Source organism: Scatophagus argus, chromosome 1, assembly GCF_020382885.2.
Source record: "Scatophagus argus isolate fScaArg1 chromosome 1, fScaArg1.pri, whole genome shotgun sequence".
Lineage (NCBI taxonomy): Eukaryota > Metazoa > Chordata > Actinopteri > Scatophagidae > Scatophagus > Scatophagus argus.
In genome coordinates this window covers 234,365-254,766 of record NC_058493.1, presented here as the reverse complement: position 1 = coordinate 254,766, position 20,402 = coordinate 234,365, and the positions used below count along the sequence as shown (strand labels likewise).

The following is a 20,402-nucleotide window of genomic DNA, read 5'->3' as shown; positions in this document are numbered from 1 at the left end:
AGCACCAGCTTGTGGTCAGCTTTGCCCAGTGGGGGGAGGAGAAGAGATGTTTATGCCTCTTTGGTGTTGGCATAGAAAAGGTCCAGTATTTTATCGTTTCTGATGTGGCAGGTAACATACTAGGTGAATATTGTTAGAGAGGTTGGTTTTTAGTCAGTCTGGTTACAGTATTAAAGAGGAACCTAGGATTGTTCTTTTTCCTTTCTATTAATAAGGAGTAATATGCCCTTCTGGTGCTACGAAGTTCTTTTTCATAAATTAATAAACTATTTTTCCAGGTTTGACGGTCCTTTACACATTGGATGGAATGTGATTTTCTTTCCAGCGGTCTAGTTTTCTGTTTCAAGATGTGTAGACTTGAATTGTACCAGGGAGCTAGTCTCTTCTGGTTTATGACCTTTTTTTTCAGAGGGGCTACAGAATTGAGGGTCCCAAGAAGTGATGTTGCGGTGCTATCTACCTGTTAGGGAGTGAAATTGGCATAGTTGCCATAGTCATTACACTATTGCACTAAGAACAGAAAACACAAACTAAAACTAAAACCTGACCTTTCCGGCCTTCCTTGATGCAAAATCCAATTCTCCAATCCTACAATTCTATGCTTGGCACACTTTTAGTTATGACTGGTTAAACTACATTTTGTCACAAAACAGAGTTGTAGCAAATGACAAGTGTTCATCTTTGAAACTACCTACATATATGAAAATTTTGTTGGCTAATTACAGGACCCAACGTGATGGAAATAAATAATAACTCAACTTGTAACAGTTTTGTTGCAAAGCACAATCTTATGGTGAAATTAGATCTGGTGTTTGTTAAGACGAATTACTGTTGTATAAGCATAGCAAGTTTCATAACAAGAAGGATAAAAAACATATACCACCAACTAACATTAGCCCTTCATTCATTCATATAATCGTTTTGTATTAAATATTTTTATTTGGCCATTTCACACAATTCAGAAAAACAAAACCGTGCATGAATTATAGGCGGTCAGGGCCCGTCAAGTTCTTCCACACCAAACTCATCCAACCATGTCTTTATGGACCTTGCTTTGTGCACTGGGGCACAGTCATGCTGGAATACAAAAAGGGCCTTTCTTCATTGGTGCAGTAAGTCGGTGTGTCCATCAGAGAGAGCTGAAACACTGATCACTGATATTTCTGATCAGTGTCATTCACTATGTCAGTTATCAGCATTAACTGTTAAGCAGCATTAACTGGTTAACAGCTGGACATCTGAAGTGTTGAGTCTCATGTGCAGAAAATAATTATTTCAAACAGATACAATCATGTTCAGTGACACAGAGGTTATTTACCTCTCCGCACCTCTGCTAAATAATGACAATGACAATAAAACCCTTTAACAACCAAATGCCAATCTCTTGGTGTGGTTATGCAGGTACTTGACCCATGAGTCACATATTCTTTCAAACAGCAAAGACAAGGTTGCTGCAAGGCTGTCTAAACAGTAACCAAGCAACAGGGTCAAAGCCCTGATATTTAACTTCCTGAACTTTGTTTCGGTGGTTCTGCAGTTCCTTTATGAGTCTCCATTTAAACAACTGTAGATGGTACAAACACATAAAAAAGTAAAGTCTGATCAACTCACAGTGGACAATAAAGTCAATAAACAGATTTACAATGCTTTCCTCAATAAATATGCACATCATGCTATATCCAGCATACTCTATGTGCTTATGATGGCAGTTTGTCTCACTCTGTGATAAGAGTGACAGCAGAGTAATGAAATGATCTGCAGGCTCCTCCCCATGAACTTTGTATTTGAACTTTCTTTGTGTCTGCTGAGCATTCAGACTTTCACTCCTTCTCATCTCAGCCAGGGACAGATCATCATAGAAGTGAGTACAAGTACTTACTGTGTAATGTATGTAATTCTAATGTTATGGTAGAACATGAGAAATGAAAATTTGCTCATAAACACAGCAATGTGTTGATTCAAATTATTGATGATGAAATTAATCATTTTTGTGAAAGGTAAAGTTGTTTTAGTTGCTTGGGTTGCTTGGGGTACTTTGCAAACACTGGCACATGAAACTTTCATAACATTTTATAGTATGTCTCACAACATACAGCATAATTCTTTGCAATTCAAGGTGTATCCTTATGTTGTACAAGTATAGTACTAATTAATGGTACGTTCAAAGGATCTAGATGAGAATTTGGGGAATGAGGAGGTAATCAGGGAATTTATACTGAAGATATTTTTTTACTTACCGATTCATATTCACACTCATATTCAGAAAAGGCATTAAGAAGGAGTCTCATTGAGTTTGATTGTATTTCTGTGAATTTTCTCCTGGGGCTCTGGTTTTATCTTCCAGTCCAAGAGCATTTGCCTACAGAGCACTAAAAACATGAACCTAATAGGTTTAGAGACAGTTTTTTCCCAGAGCCATCAGCACATTAAATAGTAGAAAACAGAACACAAATTCAGCCATCTTGCACTATTCAGCAACATTTGCATTGTATTATTACTCATTATATGTATATATGAATGATTAATTGTTACTTTTTATAACCCATTTTTTATTATTAACGTATTGTGTATTAATTAGATGTTCCATGTTTGTCTTTTATGCTGTAGACACTGTAGAGTAGATCTACGAATTTGACTGTAATCAAATATACAATCACAATAAAGACAATCTTGAATCAAGATCAACAGTATGATATTTATATCTCATAGCCACCCACTCCTTACCGTAAAGCTTTTATCTAATCTTCCCATGTTTCACTGTTTTTAACACTCTTCTGCCAAAATCCCTAATGTCTACCTCCGCAGTTTCCAGACTGCATTGTTTAATCACAATCATTTCCAAGTATCTGAACTTCAACTGCTGTTACACAATATATTGACCATGAGAGATTTTCACTGTTACAAAACACTTTTAGCATGAGACATATTTACCATAAGATAAGATAAGATGAACTTTATTGATCCCGCAGTGGGGAAATTGACCATAACATATATATTCTTCCCTATGGGCGTCATTAGACCCCCACACCAGCAAACAACACAAGTGAGGGCAAAAAATACAACAACAGTGCCAATTCTTTGGGAAAATTCCCTCACAAAACCCAGAATCCTTTCCTATTTTTTTTGAGTGATCATGTCTCTGCTTCCATTGATCATACAAGTATAATGAGCATAGGATATTCAAACAGGTTATGTATGTAATAGCAAAACACAAGCTAGCACTTGCCTGCAGTGTGCATTATTTATTAACAAAAAATATCACAATCAAAATGAGTTTAAATTCAATCATCTTGATACATATGATACATGACATATAATATTGTACTGTAGTAACTTTTTCTCTCAATTGTACATATGAAAGACTGAATACATGACATGAGCTAAATGAATACATGCCAAAACAATACACACAATATTCACAACTCTATAGCACACAATTCCAAAATTAGTAAAGTTAAAGTAAAGTATAACTCAGAATAAACTAATAATACATGACTCAAAGACCAAAATCAAATACATATACCAAATATGATCCACTCTTATGGATCAGCACTTATAGTAGTCTTCTGTGTTGTCCCCGTCAGACAGATATAGACGTCATAACAATTATCACTTCCTCAGCTCTATGTGTGTTTCTGCACATTTTGAGCCATCATAGACAGGTTCTAGAACATGCGATGTATGGTAATATCAATCATATTCTTCTTGAATCATTGAGTTTTAGAACACAGAACTCCAGCCAGTCCATTTGTCTCCTCTAACTCTGTTGAGTGATTGTCTATGGAATTATATTCATGCCACAGTTCTGAGTGCACAAAGGGAAATTCTGAGTGTGCATGGGAAATTCTGAGGGTGTACAGGGCGCATTGGTGAAGCGCACAAAAAAAACATTTTGCAAGCACGCAACTTGTATTTTGAGGAAAAATTAAAATTGTGCGCACAAAACTTATGGTTGAGCAGACAAGGCAGACTGCTGCATGTTCACAATATCTTCCTCTGTGCTCAGACAGACTGCTACGCGCACTCAACTTGACTTGCGCACTTGCTCAAGTTTTGCACGTTATAAATGGGACACAAAGGTTAACCAATCAGAGAACTTGGATGGCGAAAACTTGTGATTGGCTGCTTCTGCTCCAGTCACATCGCAGCATCCACGTGGGAAGTTTTACCGTAGAGTTTTAGTAGATCGCAAGATGCACCACGAAAAGTCTTAGAAATCGAATTTCGCTCCGCAGTCTGGGGTTAATTCAAGATGGCGCTGGTGAGGTCGGCCGCTGTCCTACCTGCTCCCGAGATTTGCTTGTATATAGTAGTTTTTAGCGTGATTTTTAACTTGTTAAGCCATCCCATTCTAGGTCGTAACACATACGACAGAGAGACCCTAATTAACCTCAGAGCACAGTACTCAAATTGTGCTCCTATCAACTTAATCCCGGACCCGACTTGGCCCGTCGACATCCTACGGGCAGGCTACAACAACAACAACAACAATGGACGCACAGGCGTCATGGAGAAGGCCCCGAGGGAAACGAGCCGGCGTTAGGAACAGACTGAGACGCAGAGCACACCATTCACCTCTGCCCAGCATCCTACTCGCCAATGTCCAGTCACTGGAAAACAAGGTTGATGAACTCAGGGCCAGAATAAAGTTCCAGAGGGATATACGAGACTGTAATGTCATCTGCCTCACTGAGACATGGCTGACCCCCCTGATTCCGGACCACGTCGTTCAACCAGCGGAGTTCTTCTCAGTTCACTGCAAGGACAGGACAGGTGAGTCTGGTAAATCTAGTGTGTGTGTCTGATGGTGAACAACAACTGGTGTGAGAGCAGGAACGTTGTGCCTCTAAAACATTCATGCACCCCTGACCTGGAGCTCCTGACCATCCAGTGCCGTCCTTTCTACCTGCCCCGCGAGTTTACTTCGGTCATCATCAGCGCTGTTTACATCCCACCACAGGCGAACACGGACATTGCCCTCACAGAGCTACATGAAGCTATATCCACCTATCAAGCTAACCAGCCTGATGCAGCCCTCATTGTGGCCGGGAACTTTAACTGTGCTAACCTGAGGAAGGTGATACCAGAGTTTAAACAACACATTGACTGCCCCACCAGAGGAGAGAGGACTCTGGACCACTGTTACTCTCCTTTCAAGGATGGTTACAAGGCCAAGTCTCTGTCTTCGTTTGGCCTTTCGGACCACAGTGCAGTCCTTCTCATGCCGAAATATAAACAACGGCTGAAGCAGGAATCTCCTGCAGTCAGAGAAGTAACACGGTGGACTGACCAATCAGAGGCCGCTCGGCGGGGTGTACTGGATTCTGCTGACTGGGACATGTTTCGGTGCAACTTGGGCGATGACATCAACGAGTTCACGGAAGCTGTTGTGGGATTTATCGGGAAAATGGTGGACATAACACCAACAGCCACCATCAGAACTTTTCCCAACCAGAAGCCGTGGGTGGACAAAACTGTCCATGACGCGCTGAGGGCCCCTACAGTTTGCATACCGCCCAGACAGATCCACAGATGACACCATAACCTTCCTGCTGCACAAGACACTTTCCCACATAGACACTAGGATGGGGAACTATGTGAGAGTGCTGTTTGTGGACTACAGCTCAGCATTCAATACCATAGTCCCCTCCAGGCTGGTAACTAAGCTGTGTGATCTTGGACTGAACTTCTCCCTGTGCAGGTGGATCCACAGCTTCCTTACTGGCAGACAACAGATGGTATGCGTGGGCTCCCATAGCTCATCCCCCCCTCACCCTCAACACTGGATCCCCCCAAGGCTGCGTGCTGAGTCCCATGCTGTACTCCCTGTACACACATGACTGTGTGTCCACATCAGACAGCAACATCATTATAAAGGAGGAGGATGCCTACAGGAAGGAGGTCACCCACCTGGAGAGCTGATGCCAGGAGAATAACCTCCTGCTGAACGTCAGCAAAACTAAGGAGCTGATTGTGGACTACAGGAAGAAGCAGCAAAAGGACATCCGTCCACTCTGCATCGGCGGGTCTGAGGTGAAGAGCCTGGACAGTTTTAAATACCTCGGTGTGACCATCACACAGGACCTGTCCTGGTCACTGCACATTAACAGGACTGTTAAGAAGGCCAGGCAGCGTCTGTTCCACCTCAGACGCCTCAGAGACTTCAGACTCCCCCTCAAGGTGCTCAGGAACTTTTACACCTGCACCACTGAGAACATCTTGTGTGGGAGCATCACCACATGGATGGGCAGCTGCACAAAGCAGGACTTCTCGGCCCTTAGAAGGGTAGTCCGCTCAGCTGAACGGACAATCAGAACAACTTTACCTGACCTGCAGGACATTTACATCAAACGATGCAGGTCGAGAGCTGAGAAGATCCTCAGGCAGCCCCATCATCCCGAACACTCGCTCTTCTCTGTTGCCATCAGGCCATCGGTTCCGCTGCCTGAGAACCAACACGGAGAGGATGAGGAAAAGCTTCTTCCCCCAGGCCATCCGTCTGCTCAACAGTGAGCGTTAATCTGGACAATCCTACTCCCACCTGCACTACATGCACTACATGTAAATACTGCACATGTAAATACGGCACATTCTCACATTTTTAATTTTATTTTAATAAGGTTTCTATTTTACAATATTTAATTTTTGATTTTTACTTACCTATTTTTTGGTAGCAGGGACATACAAAAATTTCACTGCACATTGTACCGTGTATGATTGTGTATGTGACAAATAAACCTATCTTGTATCTTGAAACAATCTTTACATCATTAAAAATAATGAGTCTTGTTAAGCTAACAGCAAAAAGGATGCAGCTATGTATACAGCACTGTTGAGAATCCATTTGGCCCACTTCAGAGGACTTTTGGGTGTTTTTCTCTTTATCCGTAACGTTGAATAAAACCGCGGAGGCATCTTGCCATTCTGTTGACGAAAAGCGAGTACTCTATTGGTGTAACATCACGTGTCGAACTCTGAAGGAGCTACTTCTGCATTAAATGCCTCGACAAAGAGAATCAACTGGATTTTTAGAGACAAACTTTTTGCTGTTACATTAACAAGACTCGCTACCTTGTAGTCTAGTAAAACTCTATGGGGCTAGAAAAAGCATGTGATCTTGCAATGCATTGCATTGTGTGCCGCGGTCACCATTTTTGTGGGCAAGAGTTTTTTGTTTACATCACTTTGCGTTAGATATGGTGCTGCGAGAGAGAGAGGATGGAAAAATGGACCATACCGAGACAAGCTGGACCCTGTTCCAAAGGCTCTGTTTCTCGAAAAAATTAGTAAAATTGGTGGAATAGATCCATATGAGCATGTGCAGTGATATTTATCTGGGTTTGCACATTGTATTTTCATTTTTTACCTCATTTGCAGTGTTATTTATCTGTTTTCACACAATCTTTTGCTGTTGGCACCTTATTTGCACTGTTACTGGAACTTTAACAGTGTCCCTGCACTGCACAAGAACGTTTGTAATAAACTGAAAAGACTTCAAAACAAGAAGTGTTCAGACATTATTGCTTAAGTAAATGGTGTGATCTCACAGAGGACTTCTTATGGCTCAATTAAAGTAGTTGGAATATAGTTTCATATATTGCCACTTAACTACAATTTATTATCACCATCAGGCATGGTTTTATTACCTTTCTTTATAAAGTGCAGGCCCGGTCTTTGTCGCCATATGTGCAAGTAGCAGGTGAGGAGATTTTCCTGTGCCTGACATATCAATGACATGCTAAGGATAAATAGAAATAAGCAGAGGAAGATTAACAGAAAACCACAGATATTGAAAATACATGAATAAGATACAATGTACAGTCTGTTTTTTTTTAATTCTCTTTGTTCCTCAGTCACTATCTGGTATTGCAGGGCTTTGTTTAATGACAATACTGGGAGATAGATTACTTAAAGCAAAGACAAGACAAGACAACTTTATTTGTATAGCCCATTTTTACAAGAAGTTTGTCTCAAAGGGCTTAACATAACATCAGCAACATCCTCTGCCCTTCAACCCTCACATCGACTAAGGAAAAACTCCCAGAAAAACTTTTAACAGGAAAAAATGGAAGAAACCTCAGGGTGAGCAACAGAGGAGGGATCCCTCACCCAGGACGGGCAGACGTGCAATGGATGTTGTACAGGCAGGAAAGCAGCATGAGAACAACATTACTAAAAAGACAAGTAAAACAAAATCTCAACTCATAAAAATTTTAAATTTTCATGTGATTCATCTGTTCAGTTTCACTTTTGATACCACCTCAATATGATTTTAACATTACACAAGACTGAAATTATAACAATGACATTATAATGAAATGCTGTATCATTCATGTATTTTTCATATGCTGTTGAAAACCACTATCCTATCAATTCAGTTAAATTTTGGCCCGCAAGGGAGAACCACCCTGCCAATAGTCGGTGTACAGAAGAATGACAGGCAGATGTCAACAGTAGACATTGGATTGAAAGGTCGAAACAGCGGCTTTAAACACCTGTGGTACATAACCTGTTGTTAAAGATAATGTGGCAGAGTTCAGGAGGGAAGTAAAAAATAAATGACAGTTGCTGACAACGCCACCTGGAGGAGAGGTGCCTCAACCCCAGGAAATGCACACAGGTCCAGGTCACACACAGGGCAAGGGACGGGTAGAAAAAAACAATTTTTATTAAATCACAAAAAGAGAAGAAAAACGAGCACACAATAAAATTTGATCAAAAATGCTAACATTTGTAGCCTATCACGAACAAGGTACGTTGGGGCCCTGCAAAGTCAAAAAAACCAAGAGCCAACAGGGCTGTGGTGTACTGAGGGTGGGAAGGAAAAAAAGAAAAGGGAGCAACCTACACACCGTGACACTGCAATCTAATAAAATAAGGATGTGAAGACAAAACCCAGCACCAGGAAATGGGGACCACTGCCACCACCAGGCCACAGCTCCTGTACAGCAAAAACAAAAAAAAAGAAATTAATCACAGGGACCCAACAACATGGCAACTTAAAATACAGACACTCACACACTCCAATAAACAAAACAAGGAAGAAAAATAAAAAGGAAAGGAAAAACTCAATAACTAAACCGACTTAACTAAATTTAACCCAGAAACAATACACAGAAATACAGATACACACATACAAAAGTTGAACCTAAGTTTACACAATAAATCAAAATAATAATCCAGAGAAACAAAACCAAGAATAAAACACCAACCGCCACCAACGGATTCAATTTAGTCTTTAAACAGTCCCTCGGAAGCACACGCTCCGCGTCCGGAACGACTTCGCGTCCCGAGCGACTTCGCGTCCAGAACAGCGGCGCAACCGGAACAGCAGCGCAACCAGAACAGCGGCGCAACCAGAACAGCAGCACAACCAGAACAGCAGCACCTACCCGGTGCACCGATAAGAAGGCGAGGGAAGGGAGGCCACGCTAACGGTGGGTGAGCCACTCCCGTCACAACCACCGCTGCAGATCAAAAAGAAAACAGCATCAGCACAGAGAGATCCAGCTAGCACAATATTGCCACAACCTACCGTGCCAACACCGCAGGCGGACCCAGGCAAGAGGACACGACAGCCCCACCGCATACACGCCGCCACAACGCACGCTGCAAAACAAATCACAGCCGCTGTGACTGCAACGTACCTTGGCGCACAGACAGAACACACAAAACACATACCTGGATACCAGAGCACCACGGCACCCATGTTCACCACAGCTACTGCTGCAGGCTACCGCTGCACAAGGAGGAAGAAGAGAGAGAGAGCGCAGCCACCTACCATCGTAAATAGCTGTGGGGCCGCCCCACAATCACACACGCCACTGGAACCGTGGGACAGTGCCATATAGCGGCGGGGAGGAAATAACTCACCTGGCCACAATAAGTTGATTTGATCTAAGAAGGAAACGCCAATCAAGGGAAAAATGTCCTTGAGGAGCTTAGTTGGGATGGGGCCTAAGAGACATGTAGTTGGGTTAGATTTGTTAATGCTGGAGGTCAGCTCGGGAGGTCTATGGGCAGGAAGCTGTCCAGAGATGGATGAGGATTAAAAGAGGTTTCTAGAGAAGGCACTATATCAGCTTTATTGATATTGATTTTTTTCTCTAATGTTATTGATTTTATTGGTGAAGAAACTCATGAAGTCTTCACTACTAAGACCTGCAGAAATACAAGGCTCAACAGAGCTGTGACTCTTTGTCAGCCTGGCTACAGTGTTAAAGAGAAAACGTGGATTGTTCTTGTTTTGCTCTGTTAATGTTGAATAATAGGCTGTTCTGGCTTTACGAAGGGCCTTTTTTTATGCCAATAGACTGTCTTTCCAGGCTCTCTGGGATTCAGCTGATTTGGAGGAGTACCACTTCCTCTCCATCTGTCTTGATGTTTGCTTCAGTGTTTGTATATTTGAATATACCAAGGAGCTAGCCTCCTATGATTTGTAACCTTTTTTTTCAGTGGAGCAACCATATCTAAAACTGCAACGTAGGTGCAGTGTTGTTAACATAAGAATCAATTTCTCCAGGAGTAACGTTTAAATCAGTACGCTCTGTTGTACTGGTACACGGTGCTGAGGGGAGCTGTGATGGGATTGCATCCCTAAATCTGTCTACACTATCTTCAGAGAGGCATCTGGTGTAGTAGACCTTTTTGTTGTGTGCTGTAAAGTCTGTTAGAGTTAGTTCAAAAATTACAAGTGAATGGTCTGAAAGGAGAGGGTTTTGAGGGACAACTAACAGGTTCTTAGTTTCTAGGCCGTAGGTGAGAACCAGATCGACTGTGTGATTATGGTAGTGTGTTGGTTCATTCACTATCTGAAGGAAACCTATTGAATCTAAGAGTGAATTAAAGGCTGTCTTAAGACTGTCAGAGTCAACATCCATATGAATGTTGAAGTCACCCACTATAATGACTTTATCTGTACTGAGCACTAAACTAGATAAGAAGTCAGAAAACTCAGACAGGAACTCTGAGTAAGCAGCAGCAGGTGGGCGATACACAACAACTAATAAAACTGGCTTTTCTGACTTCCAGTTTTGGTGAGACAGGGTGAGAGTGAGACTCTCAAATGAACTATAGATAGATTTAGGTTTGGGGTTAATCTGAAGACTGGAGTGGTAGATTGCTGCCACTCCTCCTCCTCGGCCTGTGCCTCGAGGAACATGATAGTTAATATAACCAGATGGAGTTGATTCATTTAAACTAACATACTCTTCATCCCGTAACCAAGTCTCAGTGAGGCAGAATATATCAGACTGATGATCAATAATTAGATCACTGACTAGGAGGTATTTAGAGTGGAGGGATCGTATATTTAATAATCCACATCTGATTGTCCTATTTTTGACTCTAAACATTTGCTAGTTTGTATTTATTAGGTTATTATGATTAACACTTCTTAAATTTTGTGCTAGTTGGACTATGGGAGGACGAGGCACTGACACTATTTCTATGGGATTGTTAAACTTAGTATTACTGTGTGCATTTATATTTTTATTTATTCTACTTTTAACGGAGGGCGGCAGCCCTACAGAAGCAGCAGAGAAGTGTGTAAGACAGCGACTCTGCTTCCTGGCCTCGACCCTGGGTTGTCAGGGTGTTGGTTGTCTAATAAACTTGGCCATATTGGTAGAAATAAGAGCCGCATCACCCCAGGTGGGATGAATGCCGTCTCTGCTAATAAGGCCAGGTTTTCCCCAGAAAGTTTCCCAGTTATCTATAAAGACTACGTTGTTTTCTGGACACCACCGTGACAGCCAGCAACGGAGCGATGACATGCGGCTATACATGGCATCACTGGTCAGATTCCCAAAGCACAGTCACAAGCTTGTCAATGAAGGAAAATTCCTCACCCTCAAGTGGAACCAGTAGGTTCACTGGTATGGTATGCTGAAGTATGTGATACTGGTTGCGTACCAAACCTATAACAATTTCAACATGGACCCTTAGGTGAGCTATCTGCCGCGTCTCCTCCACAGATCTTGGATCCATTTGAACACGTCCTCTTGTGAAGCCTGGGGTTTTCACATCGGCACACATTAAATTTCAGTTCAGTTCAATTTTATTTAAAGTGCCAATTCATAACACAGTTATCTCAAGACACTTTACAACACATTCAACAAAAAGAAGAGAATCAGAGAGAAACAGGTTCCAGGGCAAAACCCCACAATGAGTAAGCATTTGGCGACAGTGGCAAGGAAAAACTTCCTTTTAACAGGCAGAAACCTCGAGCAGAACCAGACTCAGTGTAGACGGCCTTCTGCTGTGACTGCCTGGATCCAGCAGCATGCTCCAGAAGTGCTGAGAAAAGATGGAGCACAAGAGCTCCGGTGAAGGGGGCGAGTTAGTATTGTACCAGTGATGGGACATGATTAGTGACAGTCCTAACTATAGGCTTTGTCAAAAAGGTCTTAAGTAAGTCTACTTTTAAGAAGAAGAATAGAAGAAGAATCAGCTTTATTGACAGTATATATATTTTTACATACACACACTGAATACGTCTTCTGCATTTGACCCATCCTTAGTTGAACACACACATGCAACACCGTCAAATTACATGCAGTGAAACCCACACAGGAGCAGTAGGCAGCATCAAAGATCTTAAGTTCTACTCTAAATTTTACTGGGAGCCAATGTAGAGAGGCCATGTGGTCACGCCTCTTAGTCTTAGTCAAAACACTAGCTGCGGAGTTCTAAATGAGCTGCAGAGTCCTGAGGGACTTTTTAGGGCATCCTGAAAAAAGAGAGTTACAGTAATCAAGCCTGGAGGTAACAAAGGCATGGATGAGCTTCTCAGCAGCATCTAAGGGAAGGACATGCCTGATTTTTCCAATGTTATGAAGGTGGAAGTACGCAGTCCTCAAGATTTGTTTTATGTGTGTGTTGAAAGAGGCAGGAGCTAGTCCATTATGAAAGGCTATATCATTAGCTAAAGATTGTCTAAGATGTTTTGGACCAACTAGTAGAACCTCAGTTTTGTCTGAGTTCAGTAGAAGAAAGTTTTGTGTCGTCCAGGACTTAATATCTGCAACACAGGATTGCAGTTGTGTTAGCTGATTTCTTTCATCTGGCTTCACTGATAAATACAATTGGGTGTCGCCAGCATAACAGTGAAAATTTATACAGTGCTTCCTGATCACATTGCCTGGTGGAAGCACACAGATTGTGAATAGGATCGGGCCAAGCACAGAACCTTATGGAACACCATGGCTAACCTTAGTGTGCATGGATGAGTTGTGATTTACATGTACAAAGTGATGTCTATCTGATAGATAGGACTTGAACCAGCTCAAAGCAGTTCCATTTATACCAATTTGATTTTCTAGTCTGGTGGTCAACAGTATCAAATGCAGCACTGAGATCCATAAGGACAAGTACTGAAACACAGCCCTTGTCAGAGGCCATTAACAGGTTGTTGGTGACTTTTACCAGTGCGGTCTTTGTGCTGTGATGTTCCCTGAAACCTGACTGAAAGACTTCAAATAGGCTGTTATTATGGAGATACTTGCACAACTGACTGGCCACGACTTTCTCCAAAATTTTTGAAAGGAAGACCAGGTTGGAGATAGGCCTATAGTTTGCTAAAACCCCTGGATCAAGAGTGGGCTTTTTTAGCAAGGGTTTGATTACAGCAACTTTAAAAGTCTATGGGACATAGCCTGATGTCAGGGTCAAATTAATAATCTCTAGGAAGGAGGTGCCAAGTAAAGGGAACACTTCCCAGTAGGAATAGGATCTAAGAGACAGGTTGTGCATTTAGAGGAGGAAATGACAGAATACAAACCTGGGGCTGTTCTTATTCACTTCTATGAGTGATGAGTAATAACTGGCTCTGGCTGTGTTTGTGTTGCCCTGTATGTTTTTAGACTATCTTGCCAGGCCTGATAAAATTCATCCTTTTTTGTTGAACGCCATTTCTTCTCTATGTGTCGTGCTCTTTGCTTTAACTCGCATGGTTCTGTCCACCTTAAGTCCATCACAACCCCCCTCCTGGACCCCCTGCAGTTTGCCTACAGAGCCAACAGGTCTGTAGACGATGCAGTCAACTTGACTCTACACTTCATCCTGCGGCATCTGGACTCCCCGGGAACCTACGTTAGGATCTTGTTTGTGGACTTCAGCTCTGCCTTCAATACGATCCGCCCAGCTCTCTTCCAGGACAAGCTGTCTCTGCTGAACATGCCTGACCCCATCTGCTGGTGGATCACTGACTTCCTGACAGACAGGAAACAGCATGTGAGGCTAGGGAAGAATGTCTCAGACACCCGCACCATCAGCACCAGTACACACCAGACGACACCACCCTCATCGGTCTCATCTCGGACGGGGATGCCTACAGGAGGGAGGTGGACCGTCTGGTGTCCCGGTGCGGCAACAACAACCTGGAGCTGAACGCCCAGAAGACAGTGGACATGATCATTGACTTTCGGAAAGTGCCAGCTCCATCGCTCCCCCTCACCCTGACAGACACCCCCATCTCCATGGTGGACTCCTTCCGCTTCCTGGGTACCACCATCACCCGGGACCTCAAGTTGGAGCTGACCATCAGCTCCCTCATCAAAAGGGCCCAGCAGAGGATGTTCTTCCTGCGGCAGCTGAGGAAACTCAAGGTGCCAGTCAAGATGATGGTTCAGTTCTACACGGCCATCATTGAGTCCATCCTCACCTACTCCATCACCGTGTGGTACGCTGGGGCCACTGCCAGGGGCAAGCACATACTGCAGCATGCTGTGTGCTCTGCTGAGAAGGTGATCGGCTGCAGCCTTTCATCTCTCCGAGACCTGTACATCTCCAGGACTCTGAGGCATGCAGGTCAGATCCCTTGTTTTTTGAAAGTTGGGGGTTAAGTACCTTGCTCAAGGGTATATCAGCCAGCTAATGGAGTTGGGGAGCATTTTTCACATTAATCACTCTACTACACTCAGATTTTTCCTGCCCATCTGGTGAGGGAATCGAACTGGTGACCTTCCAATCACAAGCCGCTTCTCCAACCTCTAGGCTAGGCCTATGGATGATATAAAATACCTTGGTATATTTGTAGACAACTACCTTCATTTCATCCATTTTTGAGGGTGGAGATGCCCCTTCTTGGACACAAATTGGAGTGTACCCCCTAAGAAAAGATCCACAGTGACTTCATTTCTAAGCATAATTCTGGAACTGTAAACAACAGGACAGATAATCCTTTATTGAGACATCTGATTAAAATTTGGCATGAGGTTCACCAAAGTCTTGGATTGAAGGTGGGATTGTCACCTAAAATACCTTTCAAACAAAATGAACTTATACCCATGACTCTGGACAACAAGATCCTGGACACATGGCATCATAAACGAATTCAACATTTGGAGGATTGCTTCGATAAAGGACTTCTCATGTCATTTGAACATCTGAAGAGGAAATATAACTTGTCCACTTAAACCATTTTCTGTTTTCTCCCACTAAGATCCTTTCTGAGAGCTAGGGAGTCAGATCTTAATGTTACAATTGAGGAACAGTTTTGGACAGATTTATGTCAAAAGAGCTTGTCAACTACTACCAATGCCCAACATAGATTGATAAACTATAACATTTTACATCAACTATGCCTTACCCCAGAAAAATTACACTTGTTCAAATCTAACCTGTCAGAAATGTGCTTCAGATGTGATACTGAAGTCGGTTCCTTTCTGCACTGTACCTGGCTGTGTACGAAAATGAGGCCTTTCTGGCATGATATCTGCTCCACTTTAACCAGGATCATAGGAGTTAACGTTCCAGTGGACCCCGAACTGTGTCTATTGGGGAACTTTACGAGTATTCGCAGTTCTCTAAACAATGCACAACTCAAGTTTATGGAAGTTGCTCTACGTGTGGCCAAGTGCATTGCGGTGTCATGGAAATCTGATTCCCCTCTTCTTATTGACAGATGGTATTTTGAGATGAATAGTTTGTCAGTTTGGTCTAGACCTGCTCAAGTTGGAAAGTGTCACGAGATAACTTTCGTTGTGAATTTGCGCTATATAAATAAACTGAATTAAATTGAAAATAGTTGCATTCCCCTGGAAAAAATCACATACTGTCTCAGAAAACAATATAACACCTTTTTGAAAATTTGGCAGCCATATTTAGATCATATGCCGTGGCCTAGAGGCTGTAGAAGCGGCTTGTGATCGGAGAGTCACTGGTTTGATTCCCCCACCGGACGGGCAGGAAAAATTGGATGTGGTGGAGTGATTAATGCGAAAAATGCCCCCCCCCCCCATTAGCCGGCTGATGAGGCCCTTGAGCAAGGCACTTAACCCTCCAATATGCTCCCTGGGAGACTGATGCTGCCCACTGCTCCTGTGTGTGTTTCACTGCATGTAATTTGCCAGGTGTTGCATGTGTGTGTTCAACTAAGGATGGTGTGTATGTAAAAATATATATACTGTCAATAAAGCTGATTCTTCTTCTTCTTCTTCTTCTTCTTACATCAAATAATTACACTGACATTTTTTTTTTGTTTGAAAACGTCCCATCAGGTGCAGTACTACTGGTTATGTAGGTACAACGCATGACACACTCCACCTCTTTCAGCTAACATCCAGTGTAGTGCTTGTCTATTTTGCCAGGACATTCTGCTTGTTGCATGCAATTGCAATGAGGGCTTCATTAGTGTAACTGATATACTGCTGTTGGTTATAGTAAATGTGATTAATCCAGTCTACATTCTTGTTTGGTGTTATTTAAAGAAATATAGACTTGAGACTAGACTTGATCTCATTTCTTGTTTTAAATTCTTTAGTGAGTCCTCTTGGCTGCCCTATATCATCCAAATATATTCATTAATTTATTTGGAGTATACCTTCTTTTGGACCAGGGAATCTGGCCTGATAGTTCATTAACTTTAATTATTTCTTTTACCCTTTATATACCATCTGTACAGATACCGTCATTCTCACCAGCGTTTCTCACCAAAGACCAATCCACGAAGGTGGAAATGTATTCTTTGATATGTCGCCCCCACACATCGGCTACTGTCAGCTACTGCTGAACAGTCATGGTTATGTTATGACAGGTCTGAGCAAATGGCACAGGATTCTCAAACTGCACAGGTGAATATTTGTATCATATTAGTCAAGTCAAGGGTTTTTGTTATTATTATTTCAGTTGTTTACAGTGGTACACGAACACGGTGCTATGAGTGCGTGGGACAGCCACTAACAGGTACACTTACAAGTAGAACAGTTATTATAAATAGTATAAGGTGTGGGTTGAGCCGTCATTGTAAACAGTGTGAGGTGTAAAGTGCCGTTGTGCAATGTTGTGTTGTGTATTTGATGTCAGTCCAGCCTCTTGAGGCGTCTTATGGCTTGGGGAAAGAAACTGTTCCACAGTCTGGTCGTAAGAGCCCGAATGCTTCGGTACTTTTTGCCAGATGGCACAAGCGTGAACAGTTTGTGTGATGGGTGTGCATGGCCATCCACAATAATAATGCATGTGATGTAGATGTCCATGAAGGAGAGAAGAGAGCCCCCAGTGTATGTCTCAATGATAACTGTTCTCACTACCCTTGCAATCCACTGTGGTGCAGTTATTATACCAGGCAGTAATGCAGCTGCATAGGATGCTCTCAGTGGTTATATGATACAGAAGGTGATGAGGATTGGTGGGGGGGTGGGGGGGGGGGGTTCTCAGCTTCCTCAGGAAGAGATATTACAGATGTCAAGATGTCAGATGAACTGGTTTGTACATTCCCTGAGCACTTTTCCAGGGATGTTGCCCAGTCCAGCAGCCTTCCATGGATTTAATCAGCATAGAACCCTCCAAACATCAGCTGTAGGGAGACGTAGCACCTGGTCATCAGGAGCAGAAATGGAATTCTTCACTGCCACATTATTCTGTGCCTCAAACCGTGTGTAGAAGTTGTTCAGTGCATCTGGGAGGGAGGCATCACTATTACCATATATCAACCTACACTGGATGTCACATGTGACGCATTTGTGAGGTCAGACATTGATGTTGGACGAGATGGCCTGGCTCGCAGTCTTCACTCTAATTCATTCCAAAGGTATTCTAACGGGCTTAGGTCAGGACTCTTTATGGACCTTGCTTTGTGCACTGGTGTGTAGTCATGTTGGAACAGGAAGGGGCAAAACTCTTCCCACAAAGTTGGGAGCATGGAATAGCATAAACAGGACTGAAACCAGCTTAATGCAGTTCCTTTAATGCCAATTAGGTGTTCCGACCTGTGATAAGATGTAATGGTCAATAGTGTCAAATGCAGCACTAAGGGTCTAACAGTACAAGGACAGAGATAAGTCCCTTATCTGATGCCAATAGAAGGTCATTTCTGACTTTGACCAATGCTCTCTGTGCTATGAAGCTCTAAAGCCAGATTGAAAATCCTTAAGTAAGCTATTACTACGTAGAAAGTCAAATAACTGATTGGCTAAATCTTGTCACAGGGATACAAGACACTATGGCTCTCTGTCAGCCTGGCTACAGTACTGAACAGAAACAGAAAGCTTGTTATCCTCAATTAATTTTGAGTAATAGGCTGCTCTGGCAGTCCGAAGGGATCTAAGACTGTCTTGCCAGATTGAGCGAGATTCAATGAATTTGGAGGAAAGCCATTTTCCTTCAAGTTTTTGCGCATTTTGTTTTAATTTGCGAACCTCGGTATTACACCATGGTGCAAGTCTCTTTTGCTTTATGTGATTTTTTTTAGCGAGGCAATAGAGTCGATTGTTGTCCTTAATGAGCTTGCAGCACTGTCCAGAAAATGGTCAATTTGAGGGAGACTACAGTTGGCACAAGACTTTTCTTTAGTATTGTAATGTTCTGCCATATCGGGACATGATACTGAAGTAAATGACAATAGAATTGCTTCCTTAAATTTAGTCACAGCACTATCAGATAGATATCTAGCATAGGAGTTTTTTCTTGGTGGTATGTAGTCAAGTGATACAAATCAAAAGGTATTAAACAATGGTCAGAAAAAAGAGGATTTTGTTCAAAGATTTTTAAATGTTCTACTTCAATGCCATATGTCAGAACAAGGTCAAGAGTGTGGTTGAAACAGTGAGTGGGTTTATGTACACAATGACAGAAGCCAGCTGAATCTGATAAAGAGATAAATACTGTGCACAGGCTATCATTACCATTGTCCACATGGATATTGAAATCACCCATAATAAGTACTTTATTAGTTTTAAGGACGAGACTCGATAGGTACACTACAACAATAAAAATTGGTTGTAATGTCTTCCAGGTTGGGTTTGAAAGACTAAGGAGAAAGAATAAGGCTTTTGAATGAATGGTAGTTGGTAGTTAGGCTTTACATTGAATGATAGGCTTGGGTTAAAAATTGCTGCAATTCCACCTCCTTGGCCGGTGTCTCGAGGAATGTGAGTATTAATATGACTGGGGTGATTGTTTAAGCTGACATATTCTGCTGGCCGAAGCCAGGTTTCGGTTAGACAAAATAAATCTATACTATTATCTAATATGAATTCATTAATTGGTACAGCTTTAGATGATAAAGATCTAATGTTTAACGGTCCACATTTAATTCTCCTATTTGTTACAACTGAAGGTGGAGGTGTTGGTGTTAATCTTTGTTAGATTTTTATGTATAACTCCTCTTTTTGTATCTGATTTAATGAATTTAGGTGGTCGGGGGACAGACACAGTCTGTATGGGATTTTGGGTGGGTAACTGTGCGAATGGGAGCGCAGAGAGGCATGTAGTACTGCAACTCTGCCTCCTAGTCTCAACTCTGGGTTGTCAGGGTTTTGGTTTAATAAGGATCTCAGTCAGATTTCTAGATATGAGAGCTGCTCGATCCAAAGTGGGATGAAGTGGGATCTCTCCAAATGAGACCGGGTCTTCCCCAGAAGAAGCCAGTGACTGAATGATGACATGCAGCTAAACATGTCATCATTGGTCAGATTGGGTGGGGGTCCAGAGAAATTTGCAAATGTACACACTGATTCATCTTTAACATTAGTGACCTCTGACTGGTGCATCCTGGTGTCATTACTGCCGACGTGTGCTATTTGGATATAATTCAAAGTCGCCCACTCTGGCCCCAGGAATGCATTTACTATAGAGCTGTCATCTACAAAAGCTGGTTTCTAAGCGGGTGTGTCTGAGTGGGGACAATGTTTTGGAAATGTGAACAGGTTGGGGGAGAACCGTGGGCTAGTGCTTCAGACTATGCTTCCTCCGTACAGTCACCCAACTTCCCTGGTTTCCCAGCTGATCAGGAGCTACCTGGGACCGGCTAGAAGGAGCTACACTAAATCGGTGTGCACTAGATAATGGGGGCTGGCTAACTACAGCATATAATGACCTTGTTTCCATGGTGCGGAGCCGCGTTTATGATTCGCCTCCAGCGTTGCAAATAAACTCCATTTATTACATTTATCATTTTCACTAAA

The 20,402-nt window shown here is 42.5% G+C and overlaps 1 protein-coding gene across 1 annotated transcript in view; it reads left to right on the top strand.

Moving 5' to 3' along the window:
- Nucleotides 1–1,758: 1,758 nt before the first annotated feature.
- The window catches only part of si:cabz01068815.1 (solute carrier family 51 subunit beta), a 39,009-nt gene continuing 20,365 nt past the window's right edge, over nucleotides 1,759–20,402 (top strand). Inside the window, exon 1 of the mRNA XM_046376236.1 lies at nucleotides 1,759–1,861. The gene's annotated coding sequence lies outside the window, so the exon portion shown is untranslated. The remainder of the gene's footprint in view (nucleotides 1,862–20,402) is intronic.